The sequence below is a fragment of the Malus domestica genome, chromosome 11 (genome assembly GCF_042453785.1).
Source record: "Malus domestica chromosome 11, GDT2T_hap1".
In the NCBI taxonomy this organism is placed as follows: domain Eukaryota; kingdom Viridiplantae; phylum Streptophyta; class Magnoliopsida; order Rosales; family Rosaceae; genus Malus; species Malus domestica.
In genome coordinates, this window is record NC_091671.1 from 11,416,049 (window position 1) to 11,431,166 (window position 15,118).

At 35.3% G+C, this 15,118-nt stretch overlaps 5 non-coding genes across 5 annotated transcripts; all 5 read right to left on the minus strand.

Moving 5' to 3' along the window:
* Positions 1–985: 985 nt before the first annotated feature.
* Positions 986–1,067, minus strand: TRNAS-GCU (transfer RNA serine (anticodon GCU)). The gene has a single exon. It is a non-coding gene; the product is annotated as a tRNA-Ser (tRNA).
* Positions 1,068–3,509: 2,442 nt separating this feature from the next.
* TRNAS-GCU (transfer RNA serine (anticodon GCU)) lies at positions 3,510–3,591 on the minus strand. Its single transcript has one exon. It is a non-coding gene; the product is annotated as a tRNA-Ser (tRNA).
* Positions 3,592–4,716: 1,125 nt separating this feature from the next.
* Positions 4,717–4,798, minus strand: TRNAS-GCU (transfer RNA serine (anticodon GCU)). The gene has a single exon. It is a non-coding gene; the product is annotated as a tRNA-Ser (tRNA).
* A 1,126-nt stretch (positions 4,799–5,924) lies between these two features.
* TRNAS-GCU (transfer RNA serine (anticodon GCU)) lies at positions 5,925–6,006 on the minus strand. The gene has a single exon. It is a non-coding gene; the product is annotated as a tRNA-Ser (tRNA).
* Positions 6,007–7,132: 1,126 nt separating this feature from the next.
* Positions 7,133–7,214, minus strand: TRNAS-GCU (transfer RNA serine (anticodon GCU)). The gene has a single exon. It is a non-coding gene; the product is annotated as a tRNA-Ser (tRNA).
* Positions 7,215–15,118: the final 7,904 nt, after the last annotated feature.

Here is a 15,118-nt window from a genome sequence, read left to right on the forward strand (position 1 = left end):
TTATTCCCTCAGTTTTGTGGTCAATTGCAACCGCACACAATATTTTTGAAACATTTTAATCAGATACTTTTACTTACTATTTCATTTCAACTTCATATATCCATTAGTTAATTTGTTAATTTGACCGTTAGGCGATGATGTGTCAACTATGGATCCCACCTTTCTGCTAATATGACAGTCAAAATTTTCTGCATTGATTAAAAAATATTTTATAAATAAAAAATTGGGCCAACCCTTAAATCTTAGTCCGCAGCTATTCCAAAATCCAGCTGATTCTCGCCAGAAAACACTGACCATGGCTATTGCCATTACCACGACGTCGAGTCCAGTCGATTTTCTATTTTTTAATCTCTTAAAAATACCCATTTGTATAATTTTTCAATTTTTTAAATATACCAATTGCTATATGTAAAATGTACTTATTTCTTTTAATGTAAAACATACCTTTTTTTTTATATAAAATCAGTTCACCTTTTTTTTAATCTATTTTTTAAAACTTATATGGTTACATTTTTCTCATTCATTTGAAAATGTATTCACGTCAAGTTATTCGAAGAAATTTATTAATGTTATTAAACCTAGTATTCATTATTGTTATTTTTCATGGATTTGAAGAATGTACCTATGTTTTCGGTTTGAAGAATTTATCAAATGTTTTATGGTACCATAACTTTTGGTTAATATTGATGAATGTGCTATATATATGTACACAATATGTTTTACAATATGTGTGTACATACATTTTATGGCAAAACATGATTTTCTACATCGGCAGCATTGTCTCATCATCCTATCATGAGACGTTTGGTTCTTTTCACTTTTAGTTTCTTGTCAAGTTTTTGGACAATGTTAAAAAAGCTTTGCATGGCCACGTTGTGAATGTAACGTAATCCATACAAATATTGACTGTTCCAGTTTATGTGATCCTGCAGATGCAGCTCCACAAGCATGGCCGAAAAAAAATTAAAAAAAAAAAAAAAAAAATCGTCGCCTGAGAGGTTCGAACTCTCGCGGGGGATCCCCATGCACTTAGCAAGCACACGCCTTAACCACTCGGCCAAAGCGACTATTGATGACGTAGGTGGGTACTCATCATTTTTAATTAACTATTTAATTACACAAAAATTAAAAATAAATCGGTGCCTAACATATGAGGTTGACGTTTTATGGGTTTCTCTTGTTAATTTTTCGAGTAAATTACATTTTATTCCCTCAGTTTTGTGGTCAATTGCAACCGCACACAATATTTTTGAAACATTTTAATCAGATACTTTTACTTACTATTTCACTTCAACTTTATATATCCATTAGTTACTTTGTTAATTTGACCGTTAGGCGATGATGTGTCAACTATGGATCCCACCTTTTTGCTGATATGACAGTCAAAATTTTCTGCATTGATTAAAAAATAAATTATAAATAAAAAATTGGGCCACCCCTTAAATCTTAGTCCGCAGCTATTCCAGAAGCCAGTTGATTCTCACCAGAAAACACTGACCATGGCTGTTGCCATTACCACGACGTCGAGTCCAGTCGATTTTCTATTTTTCAATCCCTTAAAAATATCCATCTGTATAATTTTTCAATTTTTTAAATATACCAATTGTTATATGTAAAAATGTACCAATTTCTTTTAATGTAAAACATACCTTTTTTTTTTTAATGTAAAATCAGTTCACCATTTTTTTAATCTATTTTTTAAAACTTATATGGGTAAATTTTTCTCGTTGATTTGAAAATGTATTCACGTCAAGTTATTCGAAGAAATTTATTAATGTCATCAAACCTAGTATTCATTATTATTATTTTTCAGTGATTTGAAGAATGTACCCATGTTTTCGGTGTGAAGAATTTACCAAATGTTTTATGGTACCATAACTTTTGGTTAATAATGATGAATGTGCTATATATATGTACACAATATGTTTTACAATATGTGTGTACATACTTTTTATGGCAAAACATGATTTTCTACATCGGCGGCATTGTGTCATCATCCACTTTTGGTTAATATTGATGAATGTGCTATATATATGTACACAATATGTTTTACAATATGTGTTTACATACTTTTTATGGAAAAACATGATTTTCTACATCGGCAGCATTGTATCATCATTCTATCATGAGTCGTTTGGTTCTTTTTACATTTAGTTTCTTGTTAAGTTTTTGGACAATGTTAAAAAAGCTTTGCATCGTCACGTTGTGAATGTAACGTAATCCATACAAATATTGACTGTTCTAGTTTACGTGATACTGCAGATAGAGCACCACAAGCATGGCCGAAAAAAAATAAAAATAAAAAATAAATATATCATGTCCTGAGAGGTTCGAACTCTCGCGGGGGATCCCCATGCACGTAGTAAGCACACGCTTTAACCACTCGGCCAAAGCGACTGTTGATGACGTAGGTGGCTACTCATCGTTTTTAATTAACTATTTAATTAAACAAAAATTGAAAAATAAATCGATGCCTAAGATATGAGGTTGACGTTTTATGGGTTTCTCTTGTTAATTTTTCGAGTAAATTACATTTTATTCCCTCAGTTTTGTGGTCAATTGCAACCGCATACAATATTTTTGAAACATTTTAATCATATACCTTTACTTACTATTTCATTTCAACTTCATATACCCATGAGTTAATTTGTTAATTTGACCGTTAAGCGATGATGTGTCAATTATGGATCCCACCTTTTTGCTGATATGACAGTCAAATTTTTCCGCATTGATTAAAAAATAAATTATAAATAAAAAATTGGTCCACCCTTAAATATTAGTCCGCAGCTATTCCAGAATCCAGCTGATTCTCACCGGAAAACACTGACCATGGCTGTTGCCATTACCACGACGTCGAGTTCAGTCGATTTTCTATTTTTTAATCTCTTAAAAATACCCATTTGTATAATTTTTCAATTTTTTCAATATACCAATTGTTATATCTAAAATGTACCATTTTCTTTTAATGTACAACATACCTTTTTTTTTTTATGTAAAATCAGTTGACCTTTTTTTTAATCTATTTTTTAAAACTTATATGGGTACATTTTTCTCGTTCATTTGAAAATGTATTCACGTCAAGTTATTCGAAGAAATTTATTAATGTTATTAAACCTAGTATTCATTATTATTATTTTTCATGGATTTGAAGAATGTACCCATGTTTTCGGTTTGAAGAATTTACGAAATGTTTTATGGTACCATAACTTTTGGTTAATATTGATGAATGTGCTATATATATGTACACAATATGTGTGTACGTACTTTTTATGGAAAAACATGATTTTCTACATCAGCAGCATTGTGTCATCATCCTATCATTAGACGTTTGGTTCTTTTTACTTTTAGTTTCTTGTTAATTTTTTGGACAATGTTAAAAAAGCTTTGCATGGCCACGTTGTGAATGTAACGTAATCCCTACAAATATTGACTATTCCAGTTTACGTGATCCTGCAGATAGAGCACCACAAGCATGGCCGAAAAAAACTAAAAAAAAATAAAAAATAAATCGTCGCCTGAGAGGTTCGAACTCTCACAGGGGATCCTCATGCACTTAGCAAGCACACGCCTTAACCACTCGGCCAAAGCGACTGTTGATGACGTAGGAGGCTACTCGTCGTTTTTTAATAACTATTTAATTAAACAAAAATTAAAAATAAATCGCCGCCTGAGATATGAGGTTGACGTTTTATGGGTTTTTCTTATTAATTTTTCGAGGAAATTACATTTTATTCCCTCAGTTTGTGGTCAATTTCAACCACATACAATATTTTTGAAACATTTTAATCAGATACCTTTACTTACTATTTCATTTCAACTTCATATATCCATTAGTTAATTTGTTAATTTGACCGTTAAGCGATGATGTGTCAACTATGGATCCCACCTTTTTGCTGATATGACAGTCAAATTTTTCCGCATTGATTAAAAAATAAATTATGAATTAAAAATTGGGCCACCCCTTAAATCTTAGTCAGCAGCTATTCCAGAATCCAGCTGATTCTCGCCATAAAACATTGACCATGGTTGTTGCCATTACCACGACGTCGAGTCCCGTCGATTTTCTATTTTTTAATCTCTTAAAAATACCCATTTGTGTAATTTTTTAATTTTTTCAATATTCCAATTGTTATATGTAAAATGTACCAATTTCTTTTAATGTAAAACATACAAATTTTTTTATTTTATGTAAAATCAGTTCACTTTTTTTTAATCTATTTTTTAAAACTTATATGGGTACATTTTTCTCGTTCATTTGAAAATGTATTCACGTCAAGTTATTCGAAGAAATTTATTAATGTTATTAAACCTAGTATTCATTATTATTATTTTTCATGGATTTGAAGAATGTACCCATGTTTTCGGTTTGAAGAATTTACGAAATGTTTTATGGTACCAAAACTTTTGGTTAATATTGATGAATGTGCTATATATATGTACACAATATGTTTTACAATATGTGTGTACATACTTTTTATGGCAAAACATGATTTTCGACATCGGCAGCATTGTGTCATCATCCTATCATGAGACGTTTGGTTCTTTTTACTTTTAGTTTCTTGTTAATTTTTTGGACAATGTTAAAAAAGCTTTGCATGGCCACGTTGTGAATGTAACGTAATCCCTACAAATATTGACTGTTCCAGTTTACGTGATTTTGCAGATAGAGCACCACAAGCATGGCCGAAAAAAATTAAAAAAAAATAAAAAATAAACCGTCGCCTGAGAGGTTCGAACTCTCACAGGGGATCCTCATGCACTTAGCAAGCACACGCCTTAACCACTCGGCCAAAGCGACTGTTGATGACGTAGGAGGCTACTCGTCGTTTTTAAATAACTATTTAATTAAACAAAAATTAAAAATAAATCGCCGCCTGAGATATGAGGTTGACGTTTTATGGGTTTTTCTTATTAATTTTTCGAGTAAATTACATTTTATTCCCTCAGGTTTGTGGTCAATTTCAACCGCATACAATATTTTTGAAACATTTTAATCAGATACCTTTACTTACTATTTCATTTCAACTTCATATATCCATTAGTTAATTTGTTAATTTGACCGTTAAGCGATGATGTGTCAACTATGGATCCCACCTTTTTGCTGATATGACAGTCAAATTTTTCCGCATTGATTAAAAAATAAATTATGAATTAAAAATTGGGCCACGCCTTAAATCTTAGTCAGCAGCTATTCCAGAATCCAGCTGATTCTCGCCATAAAACATTGACCATGGTTGTTGCCATTACCACGACGTCGAGTCCAGTCGATTTTCTATTTTTTAATCTCTTAAAAATACCCATTTGTGTAATTTTTTAATTGTTTAAATATACAAATTGTTATATGTAAAATGTACCAATTTCTTTTAATGTAAAACATACCCATTTTTTTATTTTATGTAAAATCAGTTCACTTTTTTTTTAATCTATTTTTTAAAACTTATATGGGTACATTTTTCTCGTTCATTTGAAAATGTATTCACGTCAAGTTATTCGAAGAAATTTATTAATGTTATTAAACCTAGTATTCATTATTATTATTTTTCATGGATTTGAAGAATGTACCCATGTTTTCGGTTTGAAGAATTTACGAAATGTTTTATGGTACCATAACTTCTGGTTAATATTGATGAATGTGCTATATATATGTACACAATATGTTTTACAATATGTGTGTACATACTTTTTATGGCAAAACATGATTTTCTACATCGGCAGCATTGTGTCATCATCCTATCATGAGACGTTTGGTTCTTTTTACTTTTAGTTTCTTGTTAATTTTTTGGACAATGTTAAAAAGCTTTGCATGGCCACGTTGTGAATGTAACGTAATCCCTACAAATATTGACTGTTCCAGTTTTCGTGATCCTGCAGATAGAGCACCACAAGCATGGCCGAAAAAAATTAAAAAAAAATAAAATATAAACCGTCGCCTGAGAGGTTCGAACTCTCGTGGGGGATCCCCATGCACTTAGCAAGCACACGCCTTAACCACTCGGCCAAAGCGACTGTTGATGACGTAAGAGGCTACTCATCGTTTTTAAATAACTATTTAATTAAACAAAAATTAAAAATAAATCGCCGCCTGAGATATGAGGTTGACGTTTTATGGGTTTTTCTTATTAATTTTTCTAGTAAATTACATTTTATTCCCTCAGGTTTGTGGTCAATTTCAACCGCATACAATATTTTTGAAACATTTTAATCAGATACCTTTACTTACTATTTCATTTCAACTTCATATATCCATTAGTTAATTTGTTAATTTGACCGTTAAGCGATGATGTGTCAACTATGGATCCCACCTTTTTGCTGATATGACAGTCAAATTTTTCCGCATTGATTAAAAAATAAATTATGAATTAAAAATTGGGCCACCCCTTAAATCTTAGTCAGCAGCTATTTCAGAATCCAGCTGATTCTCGCCATAAAACATTGACCATGGTTGTTGCCATTACCACGACGTCGAGTCTAGTCGATTTTCTATTTTATAATCTCTTAAAAATACCCATTTGTGTAATTTTTTAATTTTTTAAATATACCAATTGTTATATGTAAAATGTACCAATTTCTTTTAATGTAAAACATACCCATTTTTTTATTTTATGTAAAATCAGTTCACTTTTTTTTAATCTATTTTTTAAAACTTATATGGGTACATTTTTCTCGTTCATTTGAAAATGTATTCACGTCAAGTTATTCGAAGAAATTTATCAATGTTATTAAACCTAGTATTCATTATTATTATTTTTCATGGATTTGAAGAATGTACCCATGTTTTCGGTTTGAAGAATTTACGAAATGTTTTATGGTACCACAACTTCTGGTTAATATTGATGAATGTGCTATATATATGTACACAATATGTTTTACAATATGTGTGTACATACTTTTTATGGCAAAACATGATTTTCTACATCGGCAGCATTGTGTCATCATCCTATCATGAGACGTTTGGTTCTTTTTACTTTTAGTTTCTTGTTAATTTTTTGGACAATGTTAAAAAAGCTTTGCATGGCCACGTTGTGAATGTAACGTAATCCCTACAAATATTGACTGTTCCAGTTTACATGATCCTGCAGATAGAGCACCATAAGCATGGCCGAAAAAAATTAAAAATAAATAAAAAATAAATCGTCGCCTGAGAGGTTCGAACTCTCGCGGGGGATCCCAATGCACTTAGCAAGCACACGCCTTAACCACTCGGCCAAAGCGACTGTTGATGACGTAGGAAGCTACTAATCGTTTTTAATTAATTATTTAATTAATCAAAGTCTTTGTTTGTAAATGAGGATCCTCTCCAGATCCTCAGGATCTTGGAAATCCTCCAATCACATCTGTTTATCGTACACCGTGTGACTATTTTTCTTCAGGTATAGTTTATATTCAACTTTAAATATAAAAAAAATACAATGATTTATGATCGGATAATGTACGATGAACGGACGTGATTGGAAGGGCCGGGGATCATTACAAAGAGGATTCAGAGAGGATCCTCGTTCCCTAATTTCCTTTCGTGAACTTACTCATGCAAGCTCATGAGTAGCACCAGTAGTAGTACTAGAAGCAAACAATAGAAATTGGTGGCGGTGACGAATAATGGAGGAGGAGCAGACGACACAGCTGCCCGAGATCTTCCGATCGTTTGACAGTAACAAGGACGGCAGCTTGACCGAGCCGAGCCGGAGTTGTAAAATAATTGACCAAAAGATCAATGTAAAATAATTGCAATAAGGTGATTTAGCAAATTAATGGAGTTTTCTCTCGCGTTAGGGTGAGAGTTTCTCTCAACACTAGAAGAAAAATGCTCATCCATTACGGTAAATACCTGTGATAGATTGCAATCCACTACAAACATTGTGCTCGTTAGTAATTTGGATGTGGTAAAAAGTCTCAATTTCTACCACAAGCTATGCCCATTGTCAAATGTAATGTAACCACAAACAGTGCCCGTTGTAGATTAGAATTTACCACAGGTTATTTACCACGAGTAATGCCCCTTATAAAAAAATTATAATATATAACCCACAAAATTGGAAATTTACTATGAATACAATTTTTTTTTAAAATAATCACATATTAAAAAAGAATTACAAATTGTACAAAGCTAACAACACCACCATTGATTTATACTAGGAAATATCAAACTACACATGAAGCATCAACTAGGCCTCAAATAACAAGGAAATTGTCAGTTGAAAGACTTCACTTTTTCTTGAACACCTCCAAACGCCTTTGAAAGTTAATACTATGAACTGTTGTTAACCTATGAACAACTGAAATTATAAACAATGTAAATCACAAACATTCAGTAGTATTGAAAATCAATAAGCATCGACAACAACAAACAGACTCAAAACTAACGAAGGCATTACTTGAATTCTCCCATCGGTCAATACATATGCAATAATTGTACTAAATAAACAATTACTTGAAGTTGGGAATTACCATTTCAACCAAGTTTCTTGAAGTTATTTAGTGAGCCACTGAAGAGAAGGATCTTGGAGTCCTTGACCTCGAGGTAGAATTACAACTTGAAGTAGAAGCTTGAACAAGGGAAATTTCCATTACTGCAGAAAAGATTCAAATAAAGCAATAAAGCATAGTGTGCGAAAAGACTCGAGTGCACATCAAAATACATATAAAGGAAGAAAACAAAAAATATATATAATGAATAGGCAAAGAACATGGATAAGGCAAATACATTTTCTGAGAAGCCATGAACACGAGTCGCCCCATTTGTAGCCGCCATCTGCGTCTCCAATCATTAAACACCCACAACCAAAATGTATAAGAAAACAACTTGAAATTAGGATTGCCATTTATTTACATCAAAGTAATTGGATGCACTTATATATAGAGTGGGCGAGATTCAGAGAGACCTTCGTATAAACTGTTCTTTATTACACTGGAGCTTTTCCCTTAACATCTCAATCAGAACAAGACATACTCATGCACGTACCTAAGAAGCAAAGTGGATCATCCCACTGATTTTTTATTATTTTATTTTTTTCACAATGGACATGTTTCAAATATATGGGTTACCAAGATTTATTCAAGCTTAAGTTATTTAATGAAATATTGAGGGAAACATCTTCAATTTACTAACCATATGATGGCCCCTGAACTAGTTAAGTAGAGGAAATGGAAGCTGCGATCAAACCAACAAAACAACTACAACAGTATTAGAACAAATACAATACAAAATTAAAATACAAGAGCAAAGTTCCGAAATTTGAGTGAGAATATAGAGAATCAAATTCAAAACCATAACCTTAAAATCCGTCCAAATATTTGCATACCAATTTCTAAGCCATAAAGTGAGAAAGGCTGGCAAATGCAAACTGCCCTACAACCCAATCGTCATCCACCATCATTCATAAGAGAGAATAAGCACATGGGTAGTTTTTGAACAAGAAAAACATTACTGCGACAAATTATTATCAAAGACTCATTAATAAAGGAATATAAAAAAAAAATGATACAAATGAAAATCAAACTTACCCAACCAAAAAAAAAAAAAAGGAATATTCATCCAAATGTAAACTCTTCCTATTGGCTGGCAAAGCGATGAGATTCAACGAAGTGACGGACGAATCGATGGAGTGACAGCGGAGCAATGGACAGACGGATCAGTGGAGTGAGCGGTGGAGGTGAGAAAGAGGGCGAAACCAAGGCCGAATTTATAAGGTTTTCAATGAAATTGGGGAAAATTGCTTCAGAAACAAAGCTTTTGATGGCAGTTTTGAAGAGATTCTGGTGCGTAGAGTCCCATCTCCACTGAGTTGGCTCGGAGGAGGAAGAAGGGTTCTTCTTGCATCAGTAAAGGGACGAATCGGGATATGCGAAGAAGGTTTGAGAGGAAGTATGAACAGGGGTGCTTGTGGAGACATAGGATTGGAGTAGATATGGAAGCCACTATGAGAGAGAGAAAAGGAGAGTAAAAAAATTAACGAACTAAAAATAGAAGATAAAATGGAAGAGATGGGGGCATGAGGAAGGCAGAGAGAGCGCAAAGTGAACTTATCAAATTTCAAATATGTTTAAAATTTTCCAAAATTTGGTGTCCCACCTTTTCTATTTTTTTTAATTATGAATAACTGTACCACACGTTATGCTTGTGATAGATAATAAAATGGTGCTGTGAATATATATATATATATATATATATATATATATATATATATATATATATATATATATATATATATATATATATTTTTTTTTTTTTTTTTTTTTTTTAAGGAAAGACGATATCATTAACTTGAAAAGTTGCATTGTTTATTGGATAAGAAGATCTAGAATAAAACTCAGAGGCTCCTCAATCCAAACTAAATGTGTCCCACTTGACACTACTACCTTTGCCAAACAATGGGCAATACCATTATTATTCCTAGAAATAGAAATAAACTTCGAGGCAATAAACGAAGCTACACTATGTAAATCATCCCCCACTAACAAATCCACAACTGAAGCACGATCCACACAAGTATTGATAATGGAAATTGCTTGGGAGGAGTCACTTTCGACTTGAACCTTTTGATAGCCAAGTTGTTGAGCCAACTCCACTCCATGCTTAATTGCTAGCAACTCAGCTTGGAGAGCCGAGGAAACAAAGGGAAGAAAGCATGTCGTTGTTGCCACAAAAGCTCCATGTGCGTCACGGTTTACCACACCAGCCCCACCCCCCTTAACCTGCAATTTAGTAGCTCCGTCCACATTCACTCTCACCCAATCCTCCCGCACCACCCTAGGCATCAAACCACTTCCTCCCTCTACTGAGTATGAGGCGTCTGTTATTGAGCAGTAAGTACAAGATTTGCTGCAGCCTAGAATTCCTGTAGCCATGCCACAACGCGTTGCACCACAACCCTTGGGGCCTCTTGCTTCCACTCCAAATTCAATCATTCCTCACCTGCCAAAGATGCCAAACCACCATACAAATGAAATCGAAAGCAGAATGATTAGTTTGTAACAACAATAAAAACCACTCATTGACTAATCCGTAAAGGACGGAATCAACCAGAAAGCTGCATAGGGCCGCAAACCATGTAGCTATAGCAAAATGACACTCCTTGAGAACATGCACCACCATCTCCAGTGCTCCATATCTGAAAATGCATGTCAAATCCAATGTACTCCTTTCTTAGACAAATTCTCTTTTGTCAGGAGAATATTATGACAAGTCCTCTACACCATATTCTGCACTTTTGGTGGGACTTTGGCATTCCATATTGCTTTCCATAAAGGAGTAAACGGATTACCTCCAGAAGCTGAAGAAGACACACTTAGTGACGATGGTTTAATAGAATCCCATGCAACCCAATAAGCACTATTGACTGTGAAAATACCCCGGTCATTATAATGCCAAATTAATTTATTAGACGGAAGCCGATAACTAATGGGCAAAGCACGAATATGCTCCATGTCTTCTTCCTAAAAAAACTCAGTCAACTTAGCGTCATACCACACTTTCCTTTCCACATCAATAAGCTCATGAACCCTCATTTCCTCCCGAGATGGAAGCGGCATCGTTATGGGATGAAAGGTCAAGGGTCATGGCACCCACCTATCCCTCCATACCCGCATTGAAGCCCCATCCCCAATCAGCCATCTTGAGCCATTCTCCAACATCATTCTAGCTTTGAGTATGCTAGACCAACAATATGAAGAAGATGAGGGAACAAAGGGTGTCCCAAAAGGAAGTATTGGGGAAATACCTGGCCTTAAATAGCCTTGTTGTTAAGGACTTTGGGTTTTCGACAATTCACCAACCTTGTTTTGCCAATACCTCCAAGTTAAAAGCATAAAGATTATGGAACCCCATACCACCTTCCGGTTTAGCAATGCACAACTTATCCCATGATTTCCAATGAATCTTCCTCGAGTCCGGATAACTGCCCCACCAAAACCAAGCCATTAACTGATGTAACTCATCACAAAAAGTCTTTGGAAGCATAAAACAATTCATAGCATATGTAGGCAGTGCCTAAGCCACCACTTTCACGAGCAATTCACGTCCCACTTCACTTAAGTATTTCCCTTTCCACCCATTTAACCTCTTGTGGACTTGTTCTTTGATATAAGCATAAGTTTGGCGTTTATTCTTACCCACGAACGTAGGGTGGCCCAAATAATGCACATGTCATTCCACCAATTGGACCCCCAAAAAATTGGCAAGCCCTTGCTACTCTCGGCCATGCACGTTAGCACTGAACATAATATTACTCTTCCCTAAGTTTATTTCCTGCCCTGACACTTGGGAGAAAACATCAAAAATATGTTGGACCTCAGCGCATTCATCCAGATTGGCTTTACCAAACAAGAAACTGTCGTCAACAAACAATAAGTGATGGATACTAGGCGCATCATCACAAATCCGAATCCCGATAAGAACTCCCATTTACTCAATATGCGCAATAAGTGCCGACAAACCCTCAATGCAAAGGAGGAATAAATAGGGAGATAACGGACCACCCTGACATAGACCATGAGAAGGCTCCACATACCCATATGTTTCCCCATTGACCAAAAAGGAGTACGACACAGATTTCACACACATCATCACCACCGACACCCATAGACTATTAAACCTCAACTTCAACGTCACAGCTTCCAAAAAGTTCGACTCCACCCTATCATAGGCCTTACTAAGATCCACTTTAATAGCAAAATAACCTTCATAACCTGACCGTTTATTATGAAGATAATGACCTACTTCCAACGCTACCAAAGTATTATCAGAAATCAACCTCCTTGGGACAAAAGCACTCTAATACGGAGAAATTATTATATTAAAAAATTTTGTCAAACGATTTGCAGTCACCTTTTCCCCGATCTTATATATGACATTACATAACTAATCGGTCGCAACTGTGACATCTCCTACGACTGATTCACCTTAGGAATCAAGACTACATAAGTGAAACAAACCTCCCGTAGCAATCTTCCAAATGTGAGAAAAGAGCGAACAACATTCACCACATCATGCTTTACAACATGCCAGAACTTCTAAAAAAAATAGGGGTGACATACCGTCCGGTCCCGGAGCTTTAGACGGGTGCATTTAGAAGAGTGCAAACTGGATCTTCTCCTTCGAGTAAAGTCTCAACATCTCCTTATTCATTTCAGAAGTAACAAGTCGTGAACATGCCCCTATAACCTCTTACACCGCACGGTCTAGGACGCCCCGAGAATGAAAAATATTCTGAAAATACCCCACTACCGTGCCTTTAATGCCAACCCTCGAATCCTACCATACCCCATTCACATCCCTCAACCCTTTTATATTATTTTTTCGTTTACGGTTTAACGCCTGCAAATGAAACAACTTTATATTCCTGTCCCCCTCCTGTAACCACTGGACACGCGACCGTTGTCTCCAATACGTCTCCTCCCTTCCTAAAAGTGAGTTAAGTTAACCCATCAATTCACCCCTTGCTTCATAGACTTCGGCCGAAGGTGGGTGTTCAAACAACACCCCTAACTTATCCTGAACCTTTGCAATCTCAACCTTCATGGATCCAAAAACCTTCTTCTGCCATGTGAGCAAAGCACAACGGGTAAACTGTATCTTTTCACACACTTGGAAAAGAGGAAGTCCCACCACCAGTTTACTCCATGCCGAGATAATAATCCCTTCACAACTATCCTCTCGAAGCCACATCTCCTCAAAGTGAAACCTTTTACTCTTCCTCCTACTAGATTACTCAACCGAACTCCGAATCTCTACCAGAATAGGGAGAAGATCCGACTTGGAAGGGTTGAGGTGGCAAACCCTTGTCACAGGAAACAAGTTAAGCCACGGTTGAGAAGCGAAAGCCCGGTCAAGTCTATATCTAACCTTATCCTCCCTATTATCCGTCCATGTATACGAGCTCCCCATAAACCCCAAGTCAATCAACTAACAAGCATGAACCACCTCCCTAAACCTATCCATTTGACTTTCCCGATGTTGATTGCCACCCAACTACTCCTCAGCACTATGAAATTCATTGAAATCCCTCATACAAATCCACGACAAAGCATTTCGTTGACCCAAATTAGCAAGTAAGGACCATGATAAATGCATTATTCGTCATGACCGGATTTCCATAGAAACCCGTTAACCTCCACCTCTACTTCGACCCTTCTAACCTACATTCCATATCAATATGGTTCACTGAAGAAGATAAAATCCCAATCTCAACCTCGTCCAACCATAACACCGCCAACCCCCCAACCTCCCATTACTTGATACTGCAAAGGATTTGTCAAAACCTTAACTACGCTGCTTCTGTATAATCACAGTCTCACTACATTTTGTCTCACATAAGAAGACAACCAGGGGACGATGATGTTGTATGAGCCTCAACAGGGCCTGAATTGCACGAGAATCTCCCAATCTTTGGCATTTCCAACATTGTGAACGACGGGTGTGCTTACTAGCACACTCCACGGTGGGTGTGCTCGCTGTGGATATTAATCATATTAACCACGAGTATCACACGTGGTGACTTAGTATATTTACAACATGCAACTTTGCATGTGTTTATTAATTACTATTTTACCACGGACTAAAATTTGCATGTGATAAAAAATTGTTATTCACCACGTGCTCACTATGCCCGTGGTAAATTTGTATTTTTTACAATGGACTCTTAATGCCCGTGATCAAATTTTCGTGGTAGATGAGATGTTGTCTTGTAATGCCGGTGTGTGAGAGTTCAACCTTCTAATTTCAGTTCATTCAAGATGGTTTCTTCAGTTTTTCCACACCCTAGCTGCCGCCGATCCTAGTTGTGGCTGCCATCTTCCACCGCAACATCTTCGATGGGATTGGTTTCCTCAGCATTTGAATTTTGATCTGGAAGCTCCTCGGGTTAATCGATATAGTTTATGAATTTATCGAGCTTAAGATGTCCATCTATAATCGACTTAACTCATTTGTGCTTATTAGTCTATTTTAATGTTGGATCAAATGGGACAATTTATAATAAAAAATGCTAGAGGAATCAATGTATAAATTATTTTTGTAAACCACATACGGTTGATAATTATGCACTTTTTTTTAATAGAAAAAATTGTAGTAACGCTCTTTCAATTTTAACTCAATTGGAACAATAGTTCATCAACTAAAAAT